The sequence below is a fragment of the Protopterus annectens genome, chromosome 10.part0, assembly GCF_019279795.1.
Source record: "Protopterus annectens isolate FY-2018-M chromosome 10.part0, PAN1.0, whole genome shotgun sequence".
NCBI lineage: Eukaryota > Metazoa > Chordata > Ceratodontiformes > Protopteridae > Protopterus > Protopterus annectens.
In genome coordinates, this window is record NC_056744.1 from 1,441,626,099 (window position 1) to 1,441,639,353 (window position 13,255).

The 13,255-nt window shown below is 43.7% G+C and overlaps 1 protein-coding gene across 1 annotated transcript in view; it reads right to left on the reverse strand.

Annotated features, from left to right (window-relative positions):
• STXBP3 (syntaxin binding protein 3) overlaps positions 1 to 13,255 on the reverse strand; it is a 758,101-nt gene that overhangs the window by 699,785 nt on the left and 45,061 nt on the right. The window lies entirely within an intron of this gene.

The following is a 13,255-nucleotide window of genomic DNA, read 5'->3' on the forward strand; positions in this document are numbered from 1 at the left end:
AACATTGGTTAAAAAAATATTCTCAAACACATTTCACATTTACACATGCAAAAACCAAGAAAAACATTCGGCAAGACCTGGATTTTTTAAAATACAATGCAAGTTATCAAATCTCAGAGAACATTCAGGCAACTGACCATATTTTCAGGCACAAGGAATCAATTACTCAGAAAGTATAGTTTTGTACCTACCATAAATGTAGATGTTCGAGGATCCACATTGCTGCAGTCCTAACACTTGGGTAGTCCGCTGTCCCAGTCGGCCCGAATACCAAAGTATATGGCTGACGTCGGTCAAGGCGCATTAGTCTGACGTCAGGACGTCAGGGTACAAATGCGCATGACCGACGTCATATCCTCAGTCTTTTCTTGCCCCAGATGTCAGAAGACCCTAAAAAGATAAGGCCAAAACCAAAAAACACCAAACACTCCTGCACCAAAAATATGTACAATATATACAAAATTACAAGAGTATAACCTCACCCACACAACCACCCCTAAACACAGAGGGGAAGGAGGGAGGGTAAATTGGACTGCAGCAATGTGGATCCTCGAACATCTACATTTATGGTAGGTACAAAACTGTACTATGTTCTTCATTCCACATTGCTGCAGTCCTAACACTTGGGTAGAATCCCAAAGCAGAGGTAAGGGAGGCTGGCAAATCATAAAGAAGCAGGAGCTGTCAACATGCCTTGCAAAATAGCTGTGGCAAAACCAGCCCTAGATTTAGAGTAGAGAGGAAGGTGGTAATGCTTAGAGAAAGTATGCACTGAACTCCAAGTAGCTGCCTCCAAAATATCCTTAGTTGCCACCCCTTAGAAATGCTGTTGAAGTGGCAGTAGCCCTAGTGGAATGAGGCCTAATCCCAGCTGGAATCTCCTTGCCATGATGGGAATAACAAAATGCAATGCAAAACCCAATCCACTTAGAAATAGTTTGTTTTGACACAGGCTTGCCCTGAGAACTCAAAGCAAAAGAAACAAACAACTGCTGAGACTGCCTAAAATCCTTAGTCCTGCTTAAATAATAACGCAACTGCCTGTGTACATCTAAAGTGTGCAAAATCTTTTCCCCTTATTTTGGGGATCTGCATAGAAAGTAGGCAAATGAATAGTTTGGTTTAAAGCCACACTAGAAACCACCTTAGGCATAAAGGAAGGATACCCTATCCTTATGGAAAATCAAAAAAGGCTCTACCGCCATAAGGGCCTGCAATTCAGAAACCCTTCTAGCAGAAGTAATGGCCAACAATAAAGCAGTCTTCCATGACAAGTATTTCAATTCAGCAGTAGCCGCAGGCTCAAAAGGTTGTAGAGTAAGTTTCTCCAACACAAAACTGAGATCCCAAGCAGGAGTAGGAGCTCTACGTGGGGGTCTTATATTCTTTGCCCCTCTAAGAAATTGCTTGAACAAGGGATGCGAAAACAATGGTGGGTCACAATCATAGTGAGCTGAAATTGCTGCAGCATGAATCTTAATGGAAGAGAAAGACAAACCTTTGTCCAATAACTCAGTAAGATATTGAAGAGCCACACTCAAATTAGGCTCAGAAATCTCCAAATTCTTTGCTGCACTCCAAAATAAAATCTCTTCCATTTTTCTGCGTACACTTTCCTTGTACTAGGTCTTCTGGCTTCCATAATCACATTTAAAACTTGTTGAGGAAGTTGAGACCTGCTGTGTTTCAAAACAGAATATGCCAGGCTGTTAGATGAAGAGAGTGAAGCTTGACATTGAGCAGATGACCGTCCCTCTGAGACAACAGGTGTGGAATCAAGGTAAAGGCCATGGAGGCTTCCTTACCAGACTCCTCAGTAATGGGTACCAGTGTTGCCGAGGCCAATCTGGAGCTATTAAAATCATCCTTGGCTTGTCTTGTCTGACCTTTAGGAGCACCTTTGGGAGAAGAGGTAGAGGTGGAAAGGCATACACATGAAGATTTTTCCAACTGAAAGAAAGAGCATCCACTTTCCAAGCTGTGTGATGAAACCTCTTTGTGCAAAACTTTGGCAGCTGGTGGTTTAGTGGAGAAGCGAACAGATCTATGTCTGGAGTTCCCCATGACACTGTCAATTTCGAAATACATGAAGATCCAGTTTCCACTCGTGGGGATCCATGATTTGTCTGCTTAACACATCTGCTAAGGAGTTCTGTGCTCGGCAGAAACCTTGCCTGAAGAGTTAGTTGCAAGCTGAGCGCAGTCTCCCATAAAATCATTGCTTGCCTGCATAACGGGTAAGAATGTGTTCCCCTTGTTTGTTGATGTACCACATGACAGTTGTGTTGTCTGTTAGAATCAACACCTGCCCTGGAAGAAGTAACTCCTTGAAAGCCATTAATGCAAACTGGACTGCTAACATCTCCTTCATGTTGATATGTAGATGCTGTAGTCTGGCAGGCCACTTGTCTTGTATCCACTTTCCATTTAGATGAGCTCCCCAAGCAATGTCTGAGGCATCTGTCGTTAGAATCTGACTCGCCTCTGGCCGGTCACAGAGAGTCCCTTGTTTAGGTGACATTCCTGAGCCCACCACAAAAATTCCTGTTGAATGCAAGGTATTATTTGAATGACAGTGTCCAAATCCTGGCAGTGCTGTGTCCATACATTTTTGAGATACCATTGCAGCTTCCTCATATGCAGTTTGGCATTGGGAAGCACCAGAATACAAGATGCCATGAACCCTAAGGCTTGAAGGACTGTCCTTGCAGTCAGGCCGGACTGAAGAGATAGTTGATGGAAGTAAATGGAAAGATTCTTTTGTTTGTCCGGGGTTAAAAAGGCCATCTGGGCTGCTGTATTCAGTCTCACACCCAGAAAGCACATGTCTTGAGAGGGTACTAGACTGGACTTTATTTCATTCACAGAATACCCTAGGCATCTTAGCACTGCTATCACATATTCCAAATGCTGTAAAGGTCTTCCTTTTCTTGAGCCAGAATCAGGCAGTCGTCCAAGTAAGGATAGATTTGTATTCCTTTTAGCCTGAAGTAAGCTATCACTGGAGCCAGAACCTTTGTGAATACTCTGGGCAGTAAATAAGCCAAAGGGCAATGCAGAGAACTGATAATGGGAATTCCCAGCTCGAAACGCAGATACTTCCTGCAACTTAGTCTGATAGGCACATGAAGGTAAGCCTCCTTGAGATCTAAAGTTACCATCCAGTGATCTTTGCCCAGCAGAGGTAAAAGCTGTTGTAACGTCAACATTTTGAACTTGGGAATGTCCAGATAAGTGTTGAGGATAGATAAATCCAAAATTGGTCTCCACGTGTTCCCCTTCTTTGGTACTAGGAACAGGCGAGAATAAAATCCTAGGCCCCTTTCTGGCACAGGAACCGGCTGAATGGCCCCTATTTGGAGTAACAGAGAAATTTGCTTGTGAGCCTCTTTTCTTTGTAGAGGAGGAATGTCTGGCATGCCTTTGAAAGGAGGCAAGGTATGGAAATAAAACCTGTAACCGTGGTGAATGATGCCCAATACCCATCTGTCTTGGGTAATTAAATCCCAATTTTCTTTGAAAAGAGCCAGCCTTCCTCCCAAAGGTGCTGCCAGACGAGAATGTACTGGCAGCTGAAAGGCAGGTCATTGGGTCTGTTCTGAAAGGACTGACCCCTGCCCTCACCAGAAGACTGAGCAGGTGAACTCCCTGTTCTAGGCCTAAAAGAACCTTGAGCTCTGCCCCTACCACGTCTAGACCTACCCCTAGACTGGGAATCATAAGCAGGATATGTCCATCCCTTAGTAGGCCAATTTCTACTAAACTTCGGAGGCTGCACCTGCAAAAAATCTTTAACAGTCTGCATAGACTTAGCCTTGTCCTCCATTTTCTTTAAAACTGCTTCCACAGGCGAACCAAACAACACGTCAGACTGTAATGGAGCATCCAAAATCCTTGTCTTAACATGCTCAGCTAAATTCTGATCCCTCAACCAGGCGTGCCTATGAAGAACAGAACCAGTGGCAGCCACCCTCGAGGAGGCCTGCACAGCATCAAAACCACATTGCAAGGAATGCTTACCCACCTGTTCAGACACATGAACTAAATCCTGCAACTCTTTACACTCAATACCTTCCGCCAGAGCATCCACCTTAGACTTCAATTGTGAAAGGAGATAATTTTGATATTTTAACATGTGAAACTGGCAATTCAAGCCCTCATGGCTAAAGTGGAAGAAGTATACACTTTCTTTCCCCATCTATCCAAAGCCCTTGCCTCTTTATCAGGAGGAACAGGATTTTTAACAACAGAAGCCTTAACACCTTTAGGCCCCTGAGAGACAGTTTCGGGTCTGCCCTAGGACTCTTAAAAGATACTTATGAGCTTCAGGCACCCTATAGTACCTATCTGGTTTAACTGGGGCAGGAGGCAAAGAATCAGGGTTCAGGGAAGCCTCTGCAAAAACATCTTCCACCACATTCAGAACAGGAGGTATAGCTAAAGGCCTATGCTGGGGCAAAAACAAAAATTCCCTAAGCCTCTTCCTGGAATCAGAGAAATCTTGACCTTCCCATTTAAAATGCTCCCTCATGGAATGAAGAGTCTCTGAAAATGAAAAATCCTCAGGAGGAGAAGCTGAAGGAGTAGAATCATCCACATCAGAATCAGAATAAGGAGGATACTCCTGTAAGTCTTCAGCCGAAGACTCAGAAGCCTCCGAACACTGCTCAAAACTCTCAAACTCAGGTTCCACCCTAGGCCTCTTATCAGGAGGGGGCATAGAACCTCTAATCATAGTAATCAAATCTTCTGCCATTTTAAGCATATGTTTCTTAGGCAAAGATCCTGAAGAGCTAGGAGAAACCCCCACTGAAGTTAAACCTGGCCTGCCTCTCAAAGAAGCCTTGGAAACAGAAGGGAGGCTCTAACCACCTTAGGAAGAGAGGGAAGAACAGCCACCTGAGAAGCCCCTTCAGCCTGGCCTACCTCCTGAGAGGACACATCCTGTAACAGTAAAGTCTCTCCCTGAGACTACAAAGAAACTCCTGGCAGAACCTCCGGCTCCACTGAGCGTTCTAAAACCGGCGTCCGGGACTGACTGTTCTTCCAATCTAGGCTTTGCTGCTTTGTCCTTGCGCTTTTGGCCGAGGCGCCGGAGCATCCGACGGCATTTTATAATTACAACGCTTCCCAAAACTAACCTGGCACAGTCTAACCTTCTCTTAATAGTGCGTTTGTTAAATCTAGCACAAGAGCGGCATCCAACAACGTCGTGCTCAGGCCCTAAACAAGGTATACACAAGGTATGGTAATCCCTATGAGGTATCTGTTTCCCACAAGAAATACAGTTATTCACTTTTTCTGACATCCGGTAAAATACTGAGGCAAGAAAAAACAAAATATTCCCCAACGGGGTACTTAGCCAACTTTGATTCGGTCTGAAACTCCGACTTCAGAAAATTTCAGAACGCCAACCTGCACTCGCAAAACTGCTTCTGCATCGGACCATGCGGCAAAAAAGACTGAGGATATGACGTCGGTCATGCGCATTTGTACCCTGACGTCCTGACGTCAGACTAATGCGCCTTGACCAACGTCAGCCATATACTTTGGTATTCGGGCCGACTGGGACAGCGGACTACCCAAGTGTTAGGACTGCAGCAATGTGGAATGAAGAACATGAAGAGTTATTTTAAAGATCACCATGGTTTGATAAATGGGAATGCAATATTGGCTCTAAATGTCTCTCACTGCTGAAGTTATACCCAGCCCCATGTGCAAAAATGGAGTTGTGGCTGGCTGGCTTTCATTAGCCAGCCAAATTCTGTTTAATGAAAACATAATTCTCACTGAAGCAAAGCCACAGATACCCTGCATCCTCTTTTCAAATACAAACTCCAGGATTGCACTTGATGCCGGACTAAAAGAAATATTTACTACAATAGGTATAAACCATCTTTCAACACAACTTCTGTGAATATGAATTAGGACCCTGAAAATAAATACTTTCTTACTGCTTCAGCTGATCTACAAGAGGACCTCTGCATGACGGGTCCTTTTGCTGACTTCATCGTCTCCACCCACTGGAATCTGGCATTTATGTAGATGATCACACACACACACACACACACACACACACACACACACACACACACACACACACACACACACACACACACACACACACACACACACACTACTAGGGCTTGTAGTGATGCCCCATGCCAACTACATATTCATGCCTAATAAAAGAACCTACCGGTTCATGCCCCTCCACCACTATCACCATCCTACAAATCAAGAAAATGAATTTGTCACTTACACTACCAATAACAAAGAGAAGTACTCTCCAAACCTGTCGGCATAATGGTTAATATCCTTGCCTCCCATGCACAAGGAAGGTGGTTTGATCCGGACCTCCAGTCAATGCCTGTTAGGAGTTTGCATGTTCTCCCTGCATCTCTGTGTGATTCCTCCCACTACCAAAAAACATGCTGAGTGCTTCTATCTCAAACTCACTTAACAATGGAGCTGTGGGCAGCAGCACGGACTCTACATAGTGCTCTATAGGGGGATGAGTTGTATAGACCAACCGCTTTGGGTGCCTACTGTGGTGCGCAGTATCCATCAGGATAGGAGAACATGTCTAATGGACTTTGTACCATGGTAAGGCTAGCCACTTGGTGTAAAATGCGGCTTTAGGTGATTCAGTCATGTTGACTGATGTTACCAAACCGGAAAAGGGTATTCAACTGGTGATGAGTAGGTTGAGGCCCCAAGCTATGCCAGGGACCCATACTAAAGGTGGGACGGGTGTATGTGCCATAAATCCCAGCAGCCCTGGGTCAATAAGCTACCGGCTGGCCTGTGTCCAGTTGCCCAGCCTGGGTTACCTGGGACAGCTCTGTTGAGAAAAACCTTGACTGTAAAAACTAATCAACCTGCCAAATGAACTATGAACTGCTGCACTCAATGCAGGTTCGAGGACAAGATGGAGTTTGAAAGTGGATGGCATGATGGTACTGACGAGTGTGGACATCCTATGTACCCAAGAGACAAGATGGAATGGGCACTTGGCTTGGGATCCAGAGAATACTACTGAGAAGGAGGACAGGCTAGAAATGGTGTAGGAATTGTGGGGAGAGAAATCCTCCTGAAGGCAATGAGAGCGGTCATCAGAATTACTGACAGACTCATAGCAATCAGACTCCAGCCTAATGACAGAAGAGTATTTATAATCTCAGCCTATGTCCCATAGCAGGGTTGCAATAGGGAAGAGAGGAGTGCATTCATAAAGCAGTTACAGGACCTGCTAGATAAAAGCAGAACAACATGAATCGGTGTTGATAATGGATGGTTTGAATGTAGAAAAATGGAACAGAAACAGAAGACTTGTAGCCACGAAACCAGCACTCAAATTAAAAGACTAACGTTCAGGAAGTTTATTAAAATCAACAACGTTTTCTTCGCATAAATGAGCAACTTCTTCAGAAAAAAGTACAAATAACAAGTGCTACCACTTTTAAAAGTTCCGCTCAGTGGCTAATGTATCAGTGAACCAATCAGTGTTGGCTCTTACGTTTAATTAATTACTGACTTTTCAAGCGCTATAGAGACACTCTAAAGGTACTATAAAAGTGTAATAAAACCACATAGTTTACACTACTATTGAATGTTGTACTAACAAGTTAGTCAAGCAAGATGAAAAAATGTTAACTGAATTAATAAAAATATATATATTGCATATAAAATCACGCAACTGGAATCACTATTATGCTAGTCTAGTAACTACAACTGGTCAGCAGTTGTTGTAACTAGTTAAATAAAACAAAATCAACATCTAAAATAACTCTTCAGTTTTAGGAAGCAAGATATATTACAATTATCATTAAGACCTGGGTAGGGAAAAGGCGTTCAACAGTAATTGCCATTCAAGTTCACGACATTCTAGACTTCTATCTGGCAATAGCTTGACAATAGCCAACATATGGCTCAGAAAGAGATAGTCACACAAGATCACATACAAGAATGGCCAACATGCAACTCGGGTAGACTTCCTCCTATTAATAAAAGGGCACTGGGGTACAATCAGCGATTGCAAAGTCATCCCCATTGAAACGGCCAGCACACAGCATAAATCACTTGTCGACCACAAACAATGGTCAGACAAGGCTCTAAGGTCAACAGAGACCAAGCTGAAGACCTGGAAGTTGAATGGAGAGAAAGCACCAACAGTTTAAGGAAATATTCAGGGATCTAGCACGCCAAGAAGAGGAGGAAATAGTTGAAGAATTGCATCACCTCAAAACAGCATGTGTGAGGACTACAGAACAGATACGTGGCCACGCCAGGTATGGAAATAAGGCACGTAAGGAAAGCTGATGGTGGAATGCAGAAGTCCAGGAAGTCATCAAAAGAAAGGACGAATGCAGGAAAAAGTAGGAGGTAGAAAAGACAGACCAGGCTAGGAAGGAAAAACAGGTTGGATAACAAAGAGGTTGAAAAAAAGGAGTTGTAGTAGCAAAAAACGGGGCATCAGAGGCACTCTACCAGCTTCTGGAAAGTGACGTAAGTAGCACAAAGAAACTATATCAGATTGCAAGGCAAAGACAGAAAGATAAAGATGATAGCCAGACACCCTTTATAAGGGATGACAGCAACACCATGCTGACCAGTCTACAGGACATCAAAGGTGGATATAAAAGTGTACTTCCAGCAGTTTCTGAATGAAGAAAACCCCATAGAAGCTGTACTGCCATAGACATCCTATAACGAGAGAAGAGGAGCCCACCACAGAAGAAGAAAGAACAGCACTAAGGAAAATGACATCAAGCAAAGCAGCAGGTTTAGCGGAGGTCACAGCAGATACGATAAATGTGCTGGGTGAGTTAGGGCGAGGGATAAATAGATGCAGAGAGTAGTAGAAGTAACACAGGAGATGAGCAGTTCAGATTCAGATCATGATGCAGCACAACTGATCCAATGTCTGCAGTGAGACAGTTAAGAAGCTAGAGATGAGGAGAATGTCCAACAGGGCATTCCTAGTCTTGGAGAAAACATATGACAAGATCCCAAGAAATCCAATTTGGGCAGTCCTGCATGGTTCACACTGGTATAATTAGTGTAAGTCATGTACAAGTACCCAGTTACTCAAGTATGAACAACATTCAGTCTCACAGTGGGAGTGGGTATGCATCAGGGTTTAGCTCTGAGCCCACTGCTGTTCATACTGGTAATAGACTACATTAGCAAACAGGTTGGAGGGAACAGATCAACAATGTTGCTGTAAAGAGAAAATGTATCATTACAGGCAGACAGAGCAAGAACTTCAGCAAAGGATAGGGGAATGGAATGCAAAACAGAAGGCACACTGGATGAAATGGAGTGCAGATAATACAGTGGTAATGGCAGCAAATGTGGAAAATCAGAAGCAGCAGAGAATTTAGATAAAAGGAAGACGGTAGTACAGGTTATCTGCTTCAAGTGCCTAGGAAGGATGGCTGTGGAGAAGGGAAGTCTAAATGAAAAGGTCAGAGCTAGAATCAGAGGGGCTGCAGCCAACAGCCTAGACTGTTTGGTGTAGTGTATGACAGAAGAATGTCAAAGCTGGAAAGTAAGTTGCACAAAAACAGTGGTGTGATCAATACTACTGTATGGTACAGACACCTGGGCAGTAAAGCAGAGCAGTTGAGGAAGCTAGACATGATGGAAATGAAGTGCCCAAGATGGGTGTTAGGATGCACACTGAGAGAAGAGTCAAAGAAATGAGGACACAAGAGCAGAATCCAAAGTAGCTCCACTTGCAGAAAAGATGAACAGATTTCAGTAATTTGGGCACATGTGCAGAAAAGAATACAAGCAATCTGGTGATGATTATTTGGGGCAGACAGGAAGATGACAAGAGGAAAGGAGGGTGTCCAGCAATGAGGTGGGTGGATTGTGAGAGAAGATCTGAGAGACACAGGCATGAGTGTCAAAAAGGACAAGAATGTGGCATTAAATTGAGAGAGATGGTGATAGTTGACATGACACCCCAACCCCAGGGGGAAAAAGGGACTGATGATGATGACTCTACACAACATTTTACAGATAAAGTGCATCTGTGCAAATGTCCTCACTGCTAGAGGGGGCACAAGCATCCCTCATGGCTGTCTGAATGATGGTCCCCTACAAATGCAGTGTACAGTACTGACGTTACTTTGCTAGTATAATTAAATGAATGGGCAGAGTAATTATGGGAGGCATGACATTTGGCATGGACTAAAGGAGAAGACAAAGTATCTGCCATGTTAAAAAGTCATGCTCTTGCTTGATAGCTCTCCAAACTAAAGGACCATCTATAATTTTATTTATATCTTTAGGCCCTTCAATTATTTCAGTTTCACAAGTTTCAGAGGGGTGAAAGGTAGACTGAAGTGAGATGGGAGAATTGTCTAGTAATCCAGAGAGGACTGAACTGGTGAAGGTGGCTCTGGATTTGGTAAAGGCATCCACAATATAAAGGTTGGTGAAAGTGTGCAGAGAAGACCAAGTAGCCACTTCTAAAATTGTTCTACAGTCAATCACCTTGTTAAAGGTCCCAGATGAGGCCACTTCTCTAGCAGAATGGGCCTTTGCTTCAAAGGGTAAGGATTTTCCATGTAGAGTGTGTGGCAAAAGGAAATGGACCCAGAAATTCAGTTAGCAATAGTATGCTTTGCAACTGTTTTTTAACTTAGAAAAGAGAAATAAATTGGTCAGATTTGCGAATATCCTTAGTTTTATCTAGGTAGAATCTGAGCTGTCTTTACACATCCAGAGACTATAGAATTCTTTTTCCCTTATTTTGTGGACTAAGGAAAAAAGGTGAGCAGATTTATAGCCTGAGTGACAGACAGTTTATCTACTACTTTAGGCATGAAGGTGGGATTGCCTTAAAGGCACACTGTCCTTATGAAAATAAGGAAGGGAGGAGTTGCCATAAAGGCCTACAGTTCTGACACTCATCTGGCAGAGGTGAGAAGTTATTAGAATAGTTTTCCAAGTAAAAGATTTAAGACAGGCCAATGCTGCTGATTCAAAAGGAGGGAGAGTGGGTTTCTGCAGCACAAAATTGAGGTCTTGCATATGGATGTCGGGAATAGCTTTCATAGGAGTTTTCAGGTGCAGTACACCTTTTAAGAACTGTTTTACCACTAGTATGGCCAGCAGCAGTGGATCCAGAGGTAGGGACTTAGATATGGCAGAAATGTGTGCCTTAATAGATTAGTACGCTAGATCAGATGGCAAGAGTTCACACAAATAAGAGAGGACCACAGGGGCATTAGCCTGAAGTGGGTCCCGACATTTAGGCAGACACCATATAGTAAACCTTTTCCATTTTGCTATGCAAGATTTTCTGGTAACGATTTCCCTGCCTCCTGCAGAACCTTAAGCACACTTTCAGAAAATTGTTGTGTAAAATCAGAATCTTATGTTCACTAACATCAGGATAAGGGATGACAGGTTGGGATAAAGTAGTGAGCCCTTCCACTGTGAGAGTGGGTCTACTGTGGAGGGAAGCTTCTGGTAATGGCCCTTGGCTAGGTGGAAGAGAAGGGGAAATCAGTGCTGTCTTAGCTAATATGTAGTCACCAGTAAGATCTTCAGATATTCTATAAGACCCTAAGTGGAGGGGGAAATACAGGAAAGACATACAATGGACATTGCAACAATTTTCCAAGCTTGAGAACAGCAAGTGCTGGTGCAAAAGGGTAAAAGTTGTTTGATGTCGAAGGAGACAAAATCTGTCTGAGCCCCCCCACCCCACCAATTTGTGAGCTATGCCTAGGAATATCTCCCTTTTTAGTTTCCATTTGTAGGGTTCTTCCCTTTATCTGCATAGAAAGTCTGCCTGGACATTGTCCTGAAGGAAACTAAACCAGCTGGAGGATAAGATTTGCTTTTGTGGCCTGCTCCCATGGCAAAAGAGCCAGTCTTCATGCTGGTGAGATCTGGTGTCCCCCTGTTTTTGACTGTTGTGTTATCTGTGAACACATTTAATGGACCTGGTTTCTAGGAATGGAACAAAATCTGCAAGGCCTGAACTAGTGCCCTCACCACCTTAAGACTGATCTGCTCTGATCTTGTTGAATTTGTTGGCCCTTGTCTCTGCACGTTCAGGTTGGCTGATCATGCTCCCCATACCTCGTCTGATGCGTATGTATGCAACTCCTGTTCTAGTGGCTGCAGGGTGAAAGGAAGGCCTAGCTTTCGCTTTATCTGTGATACCCAATACAGTATTTCCTTATTTAGACAAGGCAGGAGAGGAACCTGCAAGTCCAGGGGATGAGAATGCTGAGACCAGGTGGTTTTCAAGTGCCACCGGAGCTTCCTCATATAGAGTCAAAAAGGGAACATGGGAATAGTTGCTACTATGAATCCCAGTGCTCTCAGGATCTCTCCTGCAGTACAGGACTGAAGGAGAAGAGGAGGAAAGAAGTAACTTGTTATGCTTTGCATTTTGTCTGGGGGAAAGGCACGAGTTTGGTGTCTAATCTGCACGCCAAGAAAACCAGTTCTTGGGTTGGTGACATTGCTGACTTTTTTGTTTTAGCCCGATTGTGAAACCCAGGGCCTGAAGTAAGGCCAAGGAGAAAATGAGAGGGGTCACTAGTGCTGATATGGAGCCTGTATTAACAGGTCATCTAAATAAGGGAATATCTGGATTTCTACAATGCTGAAGTAAGCTATTACTGGGGTAAAGCACTTTAAAAAGACTCTGGGGGCTGTAGAAAGTCCAAAAGGCAAAGCAAAAAACTGCAAATGTGATGAGCCAGTAGAAAATCTCAAATGTTTCCATAAGCTGGATGAATAGGAATAGGCATCCTTTAGGTGTAAAAAAAGATCAAGAAGCCCTGAGGAAGGATGAATGGAAGCAGAGTTTGACGGATCATCATCTTGAAAGATGGGACAAGGAGAAAGTGCTGGAGGGTGGAGAAATCCATAATTGGTCTTCAGTAGTCTTTTCTTGGGACGAAGAATTGTCTGCAATAGAATCCTTTTCCCACATATTGTGGAGGCATCTGTTCTACAGTGCCTTTCTCTAGCAAGTTTTGAATGATGGAGTAGAAGGAATGCCAATGAAAGGAGGAACTTCTGTTCAGGTCATTTTGTATCCCTTTTGGGAGACGGAGCACTCATTTGTCTGAAGTGATGAGCAGCCAGTTGTATACGGATGACGTGAGTCTTTCTGGTAGGGGGAAGGATAGATTGAGGGGTGGGGAAATGGACAGAAGGAAGTCAGAAGACTTGTCTAGGTAAGGAGGCCTCGTCCCTGTCTGGTATGTTCTGGAAT